Source organism: Anser brachyrhynchus (genome assembly GCF_964034855.1).
Source record: "Anser brachyrhynchus genome assembly, chromosome: 2".
NCBI lineage: Eukaryota > Metazoa > Chordata > Aves > Anseriformes > Anatidae > Anser > Anser brachyrhynchus.
This window is the reverse complement of record NC_137695.1, coordinates 42,567,606-42,585,127: the sequence shown is the minus strand read 5'-3', so window position 1 is coordinate 42,585,127 and position 17,522 is coordinate 42,567,606.

Genomic DNA, 17,522 nt, shown 5'->3' with positions numbered 1-17,522 from the left:
TTCTCCTGAAGTATACGTTTGGTGACAGGTAAAATCCATTAAGACTCTTAGTTGCTCCCTTGGATTGCTCCTTCTCCCCCTGCCCCTCACCCTGGTTAACCGCTGGCTGTGTCTTGGATTTAACAAGTCATATATTAATTGCAGTAAAATTGGATGGATTGTAATGCATTTTCAGTTGTGGTTCTTGTTGTCAAAAATGTGCAGGATGTGTGGTATTAAAATGCCTGCCAAAATCGTTGTCTAAACCAGAATGCCTAGCTATTTCTTGAATGTGTTTGGAGCAAGAATGATGATATACAGTTGAATGGAGGAGAGACAGAAGTGGCCTTGGTGGAAGCTTGGTTAGGTTCTTGACTATAAATGGATGGTTAAGGGAACCTGGTCATGGAAAGAAACAGGAATTCTCTGAGAGTACGAACTAGTTAGTGCCACACCCTGTGCTGTCACGATGGCTCACATTGCAAGCTCCTGTATTTGATGGCAAACCCTAGAAGTACCCGCTGCTGGCTCACATTCAGCCTTTTCGTTGGTGCAGAACAACTGGCTCCTAGACAAGAAAGCTTAGACTGGAAATGCAGAGCATGTGTGATAGATGCCCATACTTTTGTGGTTCACTTAAAACTCAAAGATGCTGCTCTGTCATCAGCCCTCTCATGCTTATCGTGCAAGTCTCAGGAGATGTCCCTTGTTCTGACTACAACACAGTGGCCTCCCCAGTTGGTGGGCAGACAATTCATAAGGTCAATCTGCTCTGAATCCCGTCTGGTAGTGAACTTTACTTTTTTTTTTTTTTACTAGTGAACTTTTGAGATGTAGATATGGCCTGGCATTTTCAGAATGTCATTGTGAACATCTTGTAAACCTCACGTATGATGGAGTGAGGCAAGGAGGCTGTGCAGTGTCCGGCTGTCACAGTGGCACTTGCATGTGACAGCAGATTTAGAGGTCAGGTACCCCTTTCCCAAACTCTTCTGAGGGGACTTCTACTTTCTTAGTTCCTATTAAAATGGAATATTTTTCTTCTGCCAAATGCAGAGCTTCTGCAAACAAGTAGTATAGTGAATCTTACAGTGAAGTATATAGAGGTCTCGGCAATCCTAAGCCTTTTGCTCAGTGACTAGTGACTGGGCTCCCCATGTTAGTGTAAATTTTTGGCCCTGTTGAGGAAGGCGATATGGTGCAAGCATAGTACAGGTGTTACCTGGCTACTTATCAGATAGCTCAGGCTTGAAATGGATAGCAGAACACTTGTTAGCCTTCTATCCCATGCAACAGATATCTATTGTTTCCCCCCCCTTTCTTGTTATCATTACTCAGTGTTTGGTAACGCCTCCATGTAACTTCTTAAAGAAGCATGTCGCTATACAGAACCTCAGGTTTCTGCCTCCCACCAAGCCCGTGCTTATTTAATAGCAACTGTTCTACCAACTACATCCAGAGCTTCCCTCTCACAACATTTTCAGGACACCCACTGCAGTTTTTTCTATGGCAAAGGCCGTGTATACTGACACTAAAGAGCAGGTGTTTAGGCACCTGAACAGATCTTTGCCAAATCCTAATTAGTTATGTCATTGTGTTTATCTTTCACAGGGTCCTGATATGTGTGTCATCACATATCTAGGCATGTGTGAGAATGATGTGATCTCGCTAGCACACACTGGTTTTCCTCCTAAAGCAAGTTTATGCAGGTGCTTTAAAAAGCCACTGCTAATGCAGTCCGTCTAGGTCTGGATGAATGTGGAAGAACTCTTCTTGCTGGGACTTTAGCTAGACCTGGCAAGATTAGAGTAAGGAGCAAAGAAATTCTGGGTCCTGTAGTTCCAGGGATGTTGGCTTCAAGGCAGAGGAGCCAAATGGCCCTGAAGCTTCTTACTCATGTCATAGATTTCATCAAGCTGTGTCATGCAGTACGTTTGTGTGGGCAGTTCAGTCCTGAGTGAGTCATTGTAGAGCTGAGGTGCCCGTCAGTCTGGAGCTGAGATTCTCAGAGTGTGCTGAGAGATCACACAGCTCTACACAAGAATTTCTCCATGTTAAATCTGGAAAGGCCTCTAGTTTCTGAGTGCAAAAGCAGATGAGATAACTCCTGGGCCCAACAAGCCTTGTAAGGGACATTGAATGCAACAAGCGTCAGCCGTGAATGAATGTGGGATGGCAGTGTGGGCACAATTGGCTTTAGCCATTTGGCACTGTAAGCTTGATCCTGACAACCAAGAGCTCATAGACATACCCATAAAATGCAGCAGGAAGAAGTGAGATCACTAGACACTTTTTTCTTGATGATACAACAGCTTTACAGTGGTACACTGGAACAGATTTGTGTCCAGCAATAAAGAAAATCAAGGTATATTGTGAGTTACATTTATAAAATTACATTAAAAGATGAGTCAGCTTCAATCCATTTTTAGTTGCTAAAATGATCTAAATTGTATAGCACATATAATATCATTAGCATGTATCTTGTAAGACACATGCAGGTTTAATCACCTTAGCAGAATTTTTAGACCTAAGATTCACATTTTAGTTGGTGCTGAAGGACAGCAATAAGTGCTGCTTTACCAGCATGCAGATTGAAAAATAACATAGAAACTGGAAAAAAAAATAAAGGAACAAAAATGAAGCTAAAACCAGGGGTGGCAAGGCCAACCAAAAAGGAAAACTATGCAGCTCTCTTCCTACCAGTACCACAAGGCTTTAGCCATCATTGTGGTTGAGTCTTTGCTTCTGAAAAAAAGTTGGATGGGATGAGGTATTCAGAGCTAGGACTGCTTTACTTCTTTTAACTGACTATGCTGCTAACTCTGCAAATAATTGTGTGAGTAAACATCATTTTTGAAAACAAACTGTGCCCGTATACACAATGCTGCTGGATCTAAGGTATATAATGGATAGGATTTCTAGCAAGTGAAACAGGAACAAGGATAATGGAGACTGTTTTCTGATTGGCATTTGGCTGAAATCTTCAGGAGACATAGAAGTTATGTATAGCATTAAATAATTATAGGGTATCTTTCCAGTATATAGTGCTGTATTTGTCTACAGATATTAAAATATTTACAAAAATATAGGATAGATTTAAAAAAAAATGTATATAGAGAGTTATATACTATGTAAGTTGCACTTGCAGTCAGTAAATTACCATGTAAATTACACCAATAAATGTAGATGAACTTTTATGCCTGTGCTTATACAACCAAAGAACCAAAGGTCTGAGAATACAGTCATCTAGGTGAAGGAGATTTTCAGTGATCATCCAAATACGGCTACTTTGAAAACAGAATGATTCACATCTGCATTACACAACACCACAGGACGGAAAGTCAAAGAAATGCCCCGTTCAATGGGTCTGAAGAACTTCCTCTTTTAAAATTTACCGTGTATTAATTATGTATGACATTTCAGGGAGTGAGAGTTGTTTGTAGCCTATGGCAATGAGCTAGTGAAACAAGACATTACTGAGATAGAGAACAAAAATGTGTCAGCATATAAAATTACACAGATATTGGTAGCCTAGATAGATTTTCTAGTTTTGAAAGCAATGTTTGATATTGTAAAATGAAATTTTTGCATGCTGGTTTTAGGTAGCAGTACCACATTTCTTTAAAAATAGCAATACTGAAGTGGTTGGATGAAAAGAAGTTGAATTCTCATTTTGTAGCATCACTGCAAAGAGAAACTATAAATAAAATATCTTCTCTTAACCTATACTGCAGCTAATAATGACAGCTACTGAAATGCATTTAAAAAGCCAAAAAGTATAGAAACTCCTTCTTATTCAACAAAATAAGGAAAAAATCTTATTTGGGATTTATATGCTGCGTGTAAATATTTTCTTTGTTTTTCCCCTCATTTGGAAGAGTATTTTTCTCTAGGGTATTTCACTAAGCTACAAAATTCAGAAATAATTCCTTCCTTCACTTAGAGGAAGGGTCTCAAACTTTCTGGCAGTCAATTATTAGCTGCATTTTTACAGTATGGTGGTTGTTCTTTTTATATCTTTTGATCCCATGGAAAGAGAAGCTGTCTCTCTTACAGCCAAAGACAAGCTGTTGAAATGGCTGCCAGCAGAACTGTGGTGTTAAAAAAACCACCCTGCAAACTGGAAGCGGTCGAGTCAGTGGGAAGTCTTTAACATGCCTCCTACCCTACCCACTTGGATGCCTGTCTCCCTCCTGAAGTGTGAGCTTTGTGAGTATTAAAACAGCCACTTTAACAATAATATCTGAAGAAGAGTTCCTTCTAGCACCTCTGCTATTTTAAGCACTTAATGTTTCACTCTTTTATGTTCCTGTGATTTCCATTGTCTCTTACGAGAATTAGATGGGAATTCCTCAAAGTCTTAGGACTCACTGCTGCACTGTGCAAGATGACCCATCTTAAGGATGTGCAAACCTCCTCTGAAGTGCTCCAACCTTTTCCTCATCTATGTTGTTAAGGATTTTTGCAGTCGTACAGCCCGTCTCAAAGTTAAATCAATTAGGTACACATAATGTTCAATGGAATTAACATTGCAGTTTATCAAAATGTAAAACAAAAAAAAAACAAAAACAGCCCTTGTCTTAGCAAACAAAATGAACAAAATATAAGGTGGAAATAGCTGTTCCTACAATACCTGCAAACCGTGGTTATCAGCCAGAACATCAATGTCCGTCTGCATGCCTTACAGCATTTTGTTTTCACTGCTGCCCCTGTTTGGAGTGCTGTGATTTGTGCTGCTCTTATTCAGGACTGCCAGAGCTTCCATATTCTCTATTCTTATGAAGGGCTTTGAAATTTGTGGGGAAACACCACTAAATTTCATCCTTACTGACTTTTTTTTTTTGACTTTGTAGGATTTTCCAGCTCATAGGTCTCATATGTTTTTAAATGTAAATGTAAAAAAACAAACAACAACAACAACAACAAAAACTATCCAGTGTTTGCTGCAGATTTTAATTAATTTTACAGTTTCCAAAGTACTTCACATCTGTCTTCCAAAAGTAGTGTGTATTATACTGTTTATAATGATCCAGTACTGAGATCACATGCTTTACAGGAACTATGAGTGCTTTTAATTTCAGAGACTGATTGTACTTTACACTCCAATGACCTTTACAGAGGTTTTTCTGTCCTTACCTTCTACAATGCAAATGCACTTACAGTCAATTATATTCATACTGATGTATTCTGTTCTCTTCTTCAAAGCTTTTGCCATTGTGTCCATGCGCCTTCCATCAGAGTGTTAAGCAGCGTGTAGATGACTGATGTCTGTTGTGTTTGTTCTTGGATTCCAGAGAGGCAGCAGTGTGTTCAGCAAAGTAAAAAAATGAAACGTTCGTTTTGAAAGGGTTGTATTAGAGGAAGAAGCTCAAAAGTATATACTCTAACTTGAATATGCAGGCATGAGGTTTCTGATGATCTTTAGTTCCTCAAGAAGTGAAGAAATGAGCAACCACTCCAAAATCTGCATCTTGCTTGCAGACAGGATTTTCCTGATTGCTGAAAGCTCCACTGAGCCAAGCAGAAAATTGTTGTCAAACCTCATCGTCGTTGGTGTGCATTAGGCTGCCTTTCAGGTTGATATTCTTCGTGTCTGCAACTGAATGCAGTATTCGGTATTTTGGTATTTGGGGGCAAACGAGAACAAAGGGTGGTGGAGGATAGGTTGATGCACTTGATACACAGTTGCTGAGAAGACACACTGCAGTGTTTTGTATTGGTTCTGCCATGCATATTTTATAATATTGCAATAGCAGTCTGACAACAACATGACAAATGCAGTTTTGGAGAACAGGTCGTGGTTTAGCAGGATGGAGAAGTCACTTAGCCAATTGAAGATACTGTTCAAAGAGATGATATGGAAAAATTTAGTGTTAGCTTGCTGAACTACGTACCAAGCTTGTTATTGTATAATACAAATCCTCAACTGTTTGATTCTACAGACAGTGGTTTCTTTTATAGAGTAAATGTTATAAAATGTTTCACTCTTTAAAAATGGATTAACTGCAGGAGAATTCCACCTTGTTAACTGAATACCCCAAAAGAACGAGAGGAATTGTAGTAATGGAGGAAGTAATGGTAAGAGCAGGCAACTGTGAAGAAACTCTAAAATCTTAATAAAAGCAAGTGTTTAGTGATAATTTGGTCACATGGGGAAATTAACTGACAGCAAATGGAATTTAGTAAAGTTATCACTGTTAACAGTGAAAACCATGAGAGTTTCTTTAAAACAACAGCAAAAATCGCTCATCCATCTTTGGTCAATATAAAGCAAAAGAAAATTTGAATAAAATGTTGAAGAAAAGTGACTGCACTCTAGGCGTTTATATTGCATTCTTCTGTGCCATATAGAACTTGTTACTGTGTTTTTTATTGCACGTAATAAAAAATGGAGCTGGGTTTTGACAAAAGCTAGGAAAATATCTGCGAGGGTTGTTTCTTGACAGCAAAAAGGGAAAATTGTTCTTGCTTACTTTATCTTCCCAGTCCTTTATGTCTACAAGGACATGCATTACTTCTTTCTTGTTTCCATGTCATCTTCCTCTTCAGCCCCTGTTAATGTCTTCTCCTGGTCTTATCCTGCTGTGACTGAGCATTACAAAGTTTTTCACGCCTCCATGCGCAAGTCCATCAACCAATTAGTTTTAAGAGCACATGATACATATAGATGGCATGGCAGTGGGTTCAGACCTAGGTCAGCATACTCCAAGCTTTCAGTCAATATGAAAAAAAGTATAGGCCTACATTATCAGTTGTATCGATTTAGAGAGTGGATTTTTTATTGTTGTTTCTTTTTCAAACTTACTTTCAGCTGTGATCACCGTTGTTATTCTGATTTTCATCTTGGTGTTCACCACAGAATTTCTTACCATAATAAACCCTGATTTTCAACAAGCACCTGAAATGTATCAAAGTATGCCTTCTTGAAAGGCATGGAGGACTTGTGTGGAAATCTCTTGTTGGCCAGTGCCTTCCGTGTTGGGTCTACCTTAAAAATACGTGTAAAAATACTTGTAAAGCAGCATAGAACACAATGCGTATTTAATTGATCTAAAGTGTCAGGTATTACCAAATCCAAATTAAAGTGATCAAGGATAAATTATTACTGACTGTATTTAATGTAGATTGAAACAAAGTTGAATAAAATAGTGAGACATTGTACATTGGAATGAACCCATTCGGCATTCTGATGGAGGCAGTGAATCATTGTACAAATATACTGAGGTTTTGGGATCACATGCATTAACAGAAAAAAAAGGAAAATGCCTTTCTGAAAATTTAGGTGTCTATTTTTTTCCTCTATTGCTATCCCAATCTTTCTGTTAGGAAAAACTTTTCTGTTGAGCACTTTGGTCTCTTATTTTATACCAAAGAGGGAGATTATACCAGCATCATCTCTTTAATTTTATTTAGCATGCTGATGTATAAATCTGCTGATGTTTGGCTGTGATCTCCCTCTGTCTTGCATTAATTTGTTATTTTTTCTTATATAATTTCTGGTTTGTCATTTGTGATCACTGTAAAAATATGAAAGCATCATTATAACTAAAATGAGAAGTAAGCCAAATAGTTTAAAACAAAAACAGTTTTATACCATTATAAAGTTTTGAGATTAGAAAATGAGGTAGTACTAATGGTTGTTAAAGAAACATAAAATTGGAAGCAGCTCCATTCAATGTCTGCAACTAGAAGGTAGTGTTTATGGGGGAACAACTGCCCCTCATTCTACTTCCTTTCATTTTGCTTCTCCTTTCCTTCATCCTTGCAAGGTAAAAGAGATTACAAGTTCTCATATAACCAATAAAATCATGATAACATAATATTTCTGAAATATTTTTTCCAGTAATTGGAATATATTGATATCAAAGATACCTAGTGTGGGTAAAAATATGATACTTATTTATATTGTTTCTCTGTCAATATCCACACAATTCTGAAGCTCTAATGATGAAATCTATTTCGCACTCATTTATTTCAGCTTAGATTTAAGCTCATGAAATTCTCTTAATAAATCAGAGTTTTAAAAATATGAATCCTAACTAGGCTCCCACATCATTTCAAAAGATCCTCAGGCCTCTGACATATCCATATTTTTACAGCAGGCAGTAGCAAAGATATCTCTAAAGGAAAGAACAAAATAAAAACCACAACCCTTCAACCTCCAAATCCAGACAGTGGCATTTCATAACACAATCTGAATCTGACTGTCTACACAGAATTAAAATTGAGCATCCACCATCAGATACATAGCCAACAACTCAAAATACATCTGGGAGGCTTTTCAACTTCATTCACATTACCCTTTACTATGTATTGGACTGGTACTCTATGAGTAGTTTCAAGAGATATGAGCTTGAAAAAAATTTAAACTATAAATAAATTTTTGACCTTTAGTGTACATACCAGGAGTTAAAAGAGGAAGTTTACCAGAGATATTGAATAAAGATCATCCCACAAGTTTTCACATCCCAAAACCAAACTATCAAAACATATTTCTGTCTTTTCTGGAGAAATAGCCTCTGTTGTTTTGTACTTTCTCTGAAGCAGGTTGAACTACTGTAACTGCATATAATACACTAAATAAGTGCACTGTAATATAACGCACATCTTGAAATAGTTGTGATAGTACTTAAAAAAAAAAAAAAGATTTGTGTATCCTTTTCTGTGAGATTTTCTGTGATTATAAGTGACTGTGGTAGAATGGAGATTGGTAAATGATATTTCTTATGGAAGTTAAAAAAGATTGCTACCCAAGATAAAAATCTTAATCCTTGCTTAGACATCCAAAAATGTTTTGATATTTTAGGAGTAACGCTTTCAGTGGGCAAGGGAGATGGAAGCTGCTGGGTAACCAGCAGTGTTGATTATGAGTCTGCCAGGGTTAGCAGCTCAATACAAAATGTAGGTGTTTAACTTCAGACATCAATCAAAGCTAAAAAAGACTATCTTCTGCTTTCCCTTAATTCCCAAATACAGTGAACTCAATTGTTTTTTGCAAGTCAAGTTGGTCAAGAGACTAAAGTCTTTTTTCTCCTTCTGTTTACTTTAATCAAACTATTAACCTTGCAAAAATATTCAGCTTTCTGAGTTTTTTTTTGTTTGTTTGTCTGTTTTTTAGAGTGGTTTTTGGTGCCTTGGCTTTGAAACATGGATGATCAGACCCAGCTTCTCTCAGGCTGCTAGGTTTTCTAACTCACCGTGCTGGAAAACACACCAATCTTGGGAAATCAAGCTAATGTCTCTCAGCTGTGCAGAAAAAGTGTGAACAGCTCTGTCAAATGAGCTACCCCCATCTCTTTTTTTCCAGGCAGCATCTTATACTTGAGCAGTCACTTCACATTTGCCATTTGAGCAGTTGTGATATAACTGCTGTTTTATTGCCTATAGGAGAGTTCCTGTAAGGAATCAGAAGCTGGTCTTTCAGCTACCCTGGCCAAAAAAGGTTTTAGTCACAGGACTCTATTACTGGTGAATGAGTAAGGAGTCCTGACAGGATAACAAGAGAATATGAACACACAGCTCTGGCCTAAAGGTTGCTAATTGACCAAGTGGTAATACGAGGGGATGTATTTTCCAGCCTTGGAACTCTTTACCCCCAGATAAGTATATTAAATGCCATCGGTTAACCCTTTGAGTGCAATGACCCAGTGCTGCTAGGGACATGTCTGATGTGATAGACCCTTACGGTTCTGAATCAGTGGTGACATATAGAGTACAGTCGTAGGTCCAGGTCAGTGTTTCTTTATTGGATGCAAAGATGTCTCTGGGCATTTAAAAGGTTAAACAGTAAATTTTAAGCATGCAGCTACAGTGGCTTAAACACACATTGAAAAAATTCAATAAAAGAAAAGAGCAGTCAGGAAAGAAATTAGAACATTAATAAGGCAAAGAAAAATAAATCTCAGGGATTTTACCTTGGAATTGAGTAGATAATTTTTTTTTTTTACTTATTTTATTGGATTTTTTCTCTTTTCTCCAGATTGTTTCCTTAGCAGTAAATATGCTTTCTGAGATATCTTCAGCTTAGTTTCTTCCCATACCCATGTTCTTCTCATATCACAGGTATTACTAAATTTATAGAAAAGTATTAAAGCTGTTAGGTGAAGTGGGGATGAATTTATGAATAACAAGTTAGAGTTCATAAAAAATTTCCAGTCCTGTAAGGTTTTTTTTGTTTTGTTTGTTTGTTTTCCTGTGGCACCTTTCATTTCATTTCATTTCCAGGCAGAGTATTTCTGTTGTCAAGATGATTTATTTTTAATCAGTGCTTTTCTTTTGGTTAGTAAATAAATAAATAAAATGTAAGGATCTACATCAATCTATGTGTCAAAATTGTCCATTCTGGGAGGGAAGTACTTAGAAAGCAGCAACTCACAAGCTACATTGTCTAGTCTCAGATGTGGGGTGTGTTACACAGGCTTAATCAAAACACACAATCCCCATCTGAACTATTCCAGAGAGCCATGTGGTGGGTCTTTGGGTAAAGCCTGAGAGCAGAGCTAGAAGGCAAAGATTCTCCTGAGATTTGCGGTCATGAGACATCGTAGGCTTTACGTGCTACCTTTGAGCATGAAGGGCTGATACAGTAATGAACATGGCATTCTTTTAAAAGAGAAACACCAAAAACTGTGGGGGAGAGAGGAAGAGACTGAAGATGTGATTAGGTAACTGCATTACATGGCAATGCGCATCAGCAGATGTGTAATGTATAGTGTATTTAAACTTCCCATTGAAAAAATCCTTCTTTCAAAGCACCAATCACTTTGTTGATCACATTGCACTGTATTAACTCAGGCTGGAACAACCTGATTCTCTGCATCCACCCTTGTTTCCAGCATCCCCGCTGTATGACTGCATACAGCCTGAGCTGCCTCAGCCTGAGCTGAGCCTTTCTACACATACTAAGTGGCAATCTGGCAGGTGATATTCTAGGAGAGGTCCCTCGGTTATGTGCCACCTGCGTGCACTGCAGGCTTATATATGTGCTTGGACTCAAACTAAAAGACAGCATGAACCTGAAGTTTTCTCCTCTCTGCACAGCTGACAAGTTTGGATTTGAGGTCTTGCCCAAATCCTGGAGGGTCTGTACTGTCCAGTTTGCTGCCTGTGTTCTTTTTGGTGTCTTGTAGCCTTATCCACACTTATAAGAAGTTTTAGCCTACCCGGAAACAGCAGAGGAGCATGGCAGCTGGGGATCCACACCTGAGTGCCCACCAACTGCAGCTCAGTTGCTGCCACTATTTATTGTGTAGATGTATGCTCGTCTCCCACAAAATGCAGTACAGGTATCAAGTAAAAACTGAATGGCTCACCTTCGAGGCAATAGCTCTCCTTGTGTTTCACTGCCTGTCTTGCTTACAGGATCCCACCTTACAAGTGTACATTGATGTGATACATGGTTTCCTGCCATGCTGTTGATTCCTGTGGTTGGCTTGGAGACATTCTAATAATGAAAATTAATAAAAGCATTATATTAGTATACATGTTAATTATAACCTCTTAAAAAGGTACATCTCATGTCTTTAGAATACTAATAATTAATATGCATATTGATACAGTCTTTCAATTCAATTTTTCATATTAAAGATATCACTGCTTTAATTGTAACTGAAGCAACTTATAGGGTGGGTATTTTCTAGGAGGAATAAAAATATTCCCCTTTAGAAATGCAAGTTTTTAAACAGAACCAATCATAGGTTTGTCTTGCATACTCTGAACTCCAGAGCTACTTGCCATCTGTGTTCTGCCTTCCCCAGTGTAATGCACTACCAAGGTCCCTTTCTTCCATGAGGCATCAGAGCAGGCCAGTCGGAAGTCATACTTTTTATATTTGTTTTAATTGGTTTTGGTTTCTGCATTATAATAAATTTAATCAGATTATGGTCACTTGACCCCCAGGGGCTCAAGTCTAATTTGCTCCTACTGCCTGGTCATTGGTTAACTAGATCTAGACATGAACCATTCCTGGCAGGGTTCCCTACACATTAGTTTAAGAAGCCATCATTTTTGTATCCGTCACCCTTGCCTTCATTCAATCACACCTCTAAGGTTTCCCAGTTATACAAGAGGTAGAAATTCCTCCTATCAATTTCCTCTTTCCTGTGTATGCCATCTTTATCCCATCACGCAGTAAACATCATTCTGAACTCCCTTGTTTCTCCTGGGGGTAGTGAGGTGTGCGTTCATGCACATACCAGCAAAATTTGCGTGCACGTACTGACTATAACTTGCTCTAACTACAGAGCTCTTTATCCATTGCTCCTTTTAAATTTATTAACACAAACTCACGACTGTACATCAAGCAGACAAACCAAGAACATTCAGATCTGTTTTTTACATCTCTCTTTTAGCCTAATTTTCTGAGGAAACAACACAGGCAGTTTCCCAGGAAATATGTGTATGTGTTTGTCTCCCTTCCCTGAACCTGTTGACCAGCTTCAACCAAAACTGACAGAGGTCTCAAAACATAAAATTCACCTTGCATGAAACAAGTCATCTGGGGAGTGTGAAAGACTATCAGCGATCTACAAGTCAAAGACTGCATTGTGAACGCAATTAAGATCAGATCCCAGATAATGCGTACAGGGGGAGGCTATTAAAAAGACCTAATATAGAATAAGCTTTAATTACAGATAAAACTCAATACAAAGACAAATCAGGAGATATTAGTTCTACTTTACATGAAACTACCCATTACTTATTTTTTTTGTATAAGTAACTCACCTTAATATTCCAAATAAAGCTGTGTGGGTGATCAGTAAACGGTATAATCCTCAGCTTTACCGTACACTTCTTTACATGGAAAGTAACATAAAGATGACCTAAAATGTGAAAGAGTATTTCCTCTGCTCTTTTAGCCTTCCTTGTTAAGAACATTGTACTAGAAGGAGACATTTGACTACCGGGCCCAGTTCCTGCTAACAGTGGAGATCACACCATGTAATCCTTTTAAGGAACTGGCCAAGCTCCACATAGGGAAAGACGGTGTTACCTGCCATGCATCTTGCTCCTCACTGGGCACACTTGATGCATTGCAAGGTCTAGTTGATAAAATGAGAAAACACCACTTAGGAAGGCTAAAGCCTTACTTTAGTAACTCTATTTAGTAAGGCTTTGAAATGTTTGATTCTTATTTACTGGTAATGTCTATTTAGCCCAAATGTTTAAGATGGAAGTTTGCTCTGGAATGTTTTCCGCACTTCATCACTTCATTTCAGGGCTGAAGTTCAGTCACAGAAAATGATTAACGAGCCTGCAGTTGCAGGGATAGTAGCGATACTCCCAAGGCACAAAACAAGCACTCAAAAAATATAGAACTCTGTATGTATGGATAATGTAGAGATTTGAAAATACAGCAGAGGTGGTAACAATAAGGGTGAGGAAAAAAGTTCATGGTCACCTCACATGTAGTATGATAAAACTACCTTTGCTTAATTCTTTGCTTGTTCCTGAATCACTGTATCCAGAAAAAGAAGTCCAAAATTTAAAAAACATTTCTTATTTTCATCACTTCTTTTTTAAGTTTCTGTGTGTCACACAAGTTTAATTTTTCTGATGTATTTTAATGCTTCCTCAACCAAACGTAATTAGCAAGCATGAGGTCCTTTGTTCTTTTGTTTTCTTTTCCCATTGAGCAAACAGTTGAAGAAAACATTCCTGTTTCTCTTAGAGTGGTCTGATTCCATTGCCTTAATTGGTGTTGTTCCTAATTTAAGAGAGTTAATGTGCTTATTTTCTGATGGAGTTTATAATAGATCTTTACAAAGTAATTGCCATTTTTCACTGTAATTAATATGTCTCATTCTGTAATCAGAAGATAACTTTTCTGTCCTACTACTTCACTCACTGTGAAACCTTTCATACTGTTCTCTCTCTTTTCAGATGTCTCCCCTTGCTAATTATAAATCTACTAAACTTTTTGGATTTTGTTACCTCTTCCATGTATCTCTTCTCAATTTCTCTTATTACTTTGCCCAATTTTTTCCTGATTTTCCAGTATTTAATAAACTCATTTTCAGGCATACACTACAGAAAACTGGCATTATATTCTGGTCAGCTTGTATAATCGTCAAATCACAGCAGTTATGTTTCCTTGAACAAGTAAAAAGTAAAAAAAATTTTACACACAAAATCAACTGAATCCAAAATCACCATTTTTCAGTAGAAGGATGGAGTAGTCCATATGAGGAAATTCAAAATGGAGAGAAACACTAAAATCTTGCCAGGAAGCTTTCAGAAGCCTTGGGTTTCATAACATATAAGAGAAGACAAAAGACTCCTGTACTTTTTTTTTCTATCTTGTGGTACAGAATGCAAAAGGGCTTTCAAAGCAATAAGATCTCTTAAGATTGCATGGCATGAAACATGGTTGTTGTAACTGCCATGCCCCTATAAAGTATGAATCTAAAATCCAGAACTCAAAAAATGGAAAGTAGCTTTCAGAAAACGTCTGCAGTGTTAGACATCTATCAAATTTGGGGCAGATTGAGTAAGCTGGTACCTTTCCAGTTCATTTGTGAGTTTGTTCATAGCTAAACAATGAACATAGAGAGAGGAAATCGCAGACAGAGATGGTTTAATTTTCTTCATTATTAAAATAATATAAATAATAATTTTTCTATATGTAATTTCAGTTCAATGGCCATGACGTGTGTGGAAGTGTTTGGTAGTTGCCAGTATCCTACTTTCCTCAAGGAACTCCACAGTTGCTTTGAGCTGTTATCAAAGAATATTTAACAAGCTGATGAATGCTATTGTAAGGCTCAGCTTTAACCTTTACTTTCATTTTCAGATGTAAACTATTCATTTGTGCAGTGAAATCACTCTTAGCTGTATGAGGTACTAACAATCTAACACTCTTAGGCCTGCTCATTCATTGAGTATTCCATTCAAAGCCAAAGAAGAACAATAAGTAAACTCGGAGGAGAACCGTGAGGATGTGAGGGGTTATTTAATCACTAGGCCCAATCTCATAAGCCCCCACACATGTTTTGATTCTTAAACATGCAGATAGACATATAGTGCTATCATTTGCAGGATTCACCAAATAACAGCATTTGTCAATACACCTTTTCTGTGACTCTCAATTATTTGAGAAGTGAATAAAAGTACGTTGGGTGTATTAGCAATGTATCTCTCTTCCTTGAGCTTTATCAAGAGTTATCACGCATTATAGTTTGGTGACAGTGCTAGAAAAAAGTGAAGACAGAACTGACCTCTCATAGCATTTTTGTGACCATGGGGCTCACACAAGCAGCTTGGCATCTGCCGGCACATCTTTAGCGAGTTGGCAGCCCCAGCGCCCTTTGCAGGTTGCAATCAAACCTGCCTTCTACAGCAGCCTCTTTCTGGCTGATTAAGTTTAATGTAATTTTAATTAAAAACCACAGTGTCAAAGGGTTTAGCTGCTCGAGAAATGAGCACAGATTGTGGCACAGTGGCAGCAGTCACTTGGAAAATGGAAATGCATCCTGACAATATTGTGTAGGGGCCAGATAAACAAAGCTGCAGCTACTGTACCTTGCAAAAAGCTGAGAGACCATCATTGCAAGGAACCTTATTCAAAAATAAAGTATAGAGCAGTTCTGCTTCTTGTCTTTTAGCAATCGTAAAGTGCTTCTCAGCTACTGAGTAGAAATAATAACTGCCGAGGATTAATTTCAGCCTTTTCTCCCTATTTTTACAGTTGTTCAGGGAGATATAGAAATGTAGATTTGATATTTCAGTCCTTATTTATTTTAAACAGCAAAGATTTGCTTCATGCAATAGACTAATACAACTTTTCTCCTTAGGCTATAAAGAAAAAAAATCCTGAGACCAGAGGTTTTACCAACGCTGAAAGCAGGTTCCATTTTAGGGAGTGTTTTGCTTTTATCTGTTTCCAGCTTTTCTTGTCCCTTGAAGCAGATCACAAGGAGATTTTAATACTTTACATACTGCAGATATTGAGCAACATTTGGAGAATGACCAAAAAAATCACTCCACTGACAAAAGGTTACATCATATCTGCAAGATTTAATTTCACTAAGTCCCAGTATACATAGATATTGTTAATAATGGTTTCCCAAAGAAGTATCTCTGTAATATTTTATTTTCTTGGTTGCCATATATTTCAGTAAAGAAAATTACTTTGGAGTTATTAAACACCCTTGTCTTGGCAGAAGTTGCTAGTTTTTAAACCTGTCCTTTGAATGCATGTATTTGTGAAATGAAGGTTTGATCCAAAGTCCACTGAAATCAGTGGAAAATCCCCAGTGACTTAGGCTTTGGATCAGGTCCTGAGAAGTATACAAATAAATAGGTAGGTATTACAGTAAGATTATTCACAGGAATTCCTTTCAGCAAGAAGCCTTTTTATTGTTCGTAAATGCTACTGATGCTCCGGGGCCAGAACCCCAGGAGAATTCCACCTAGTGACGTCAATTCTGTAGAGGAGAACTTCCTCTGTCCCCTTTTAGGTTTGTGGGACATCTTCGAACAGATGGAGCCTATATAGGTGGGATGGGTTCCATCTGAACAGAAGGGTCACAAATGCACCGACTGAGAGGATAGACAGAGCTATGGGGGAGAGTTTAAAGGAGTGGACAGGGGGATGGGAAGTCTGTACAGAATCCAGCAGAGAGGAAGAAGCATCTAAAATAAGCAGATGGGTAGACAAGGGGAAATAATATTAAGGACTGAGATATGTAACACACCTGCAGAAAAGAAAAAAAGGTTGAGAGAGAAAAGCAGAAGACAGAACTTCTGTTGCAATACAATTAGAAGTCATAGAAGAGACTTGTTTAAGTGACACTCATAAGAGATGTAACAAAGAAAGTCTTTTTTAAAAATAGTAATCTTGCAAGAGAAGGGTTCCCCTGAGCATCACATGGTTGATGCTCGCACTAGAATGTATTTGCAAGCATTGAAATTGCTTTGCTACATAGGGGACAATGCGCTCAGTGAAGGCCTGAATAACTGAACTAAATAAATAAAAACTAAAATAAATAACTAAAAAAAAACTAAACTAAATAACTAAACCTCATAAACTAAAATTTACTGAAAAGTAAAGCATCTTGGACATGAACATATGAAGGTATTATGTATTCTTTGCTTATGAAGAGGAGAACAGTGAGGGAAATAAAGGAAACAGAAGGAAACCAAAAGAACATCACATCACAAAATCTGAAATTCAGACCGCCCTAGAACTAACAGGCCAGGGAAGGACAGAAAAAGATAACCGAGTATAACCAGATGATAGGAGATAACTAGCAAAGTTTAAAAGAAAAACAAGAATAGAACTGCATCAGTACAACTAAAGACAAGTTTCACTTCCAGTTATGCTGACACTGGATCTAGATGGATAAGGTTTTTGAATATAGCTCCATTGACCAATACATTTAGATACTGGCTTAAAGAGGACTTTCTCTCACCCTTAGCCTGGCTACACTGTTATCTGAACCAAAATTTAGGTAAACATAACCAGCTTTTATTTAGTAGTGGTTATGGTGTGATGATAAGATTAACGTTTTAGTATAATTTCATCAAATAGAACCCTTCTTTCA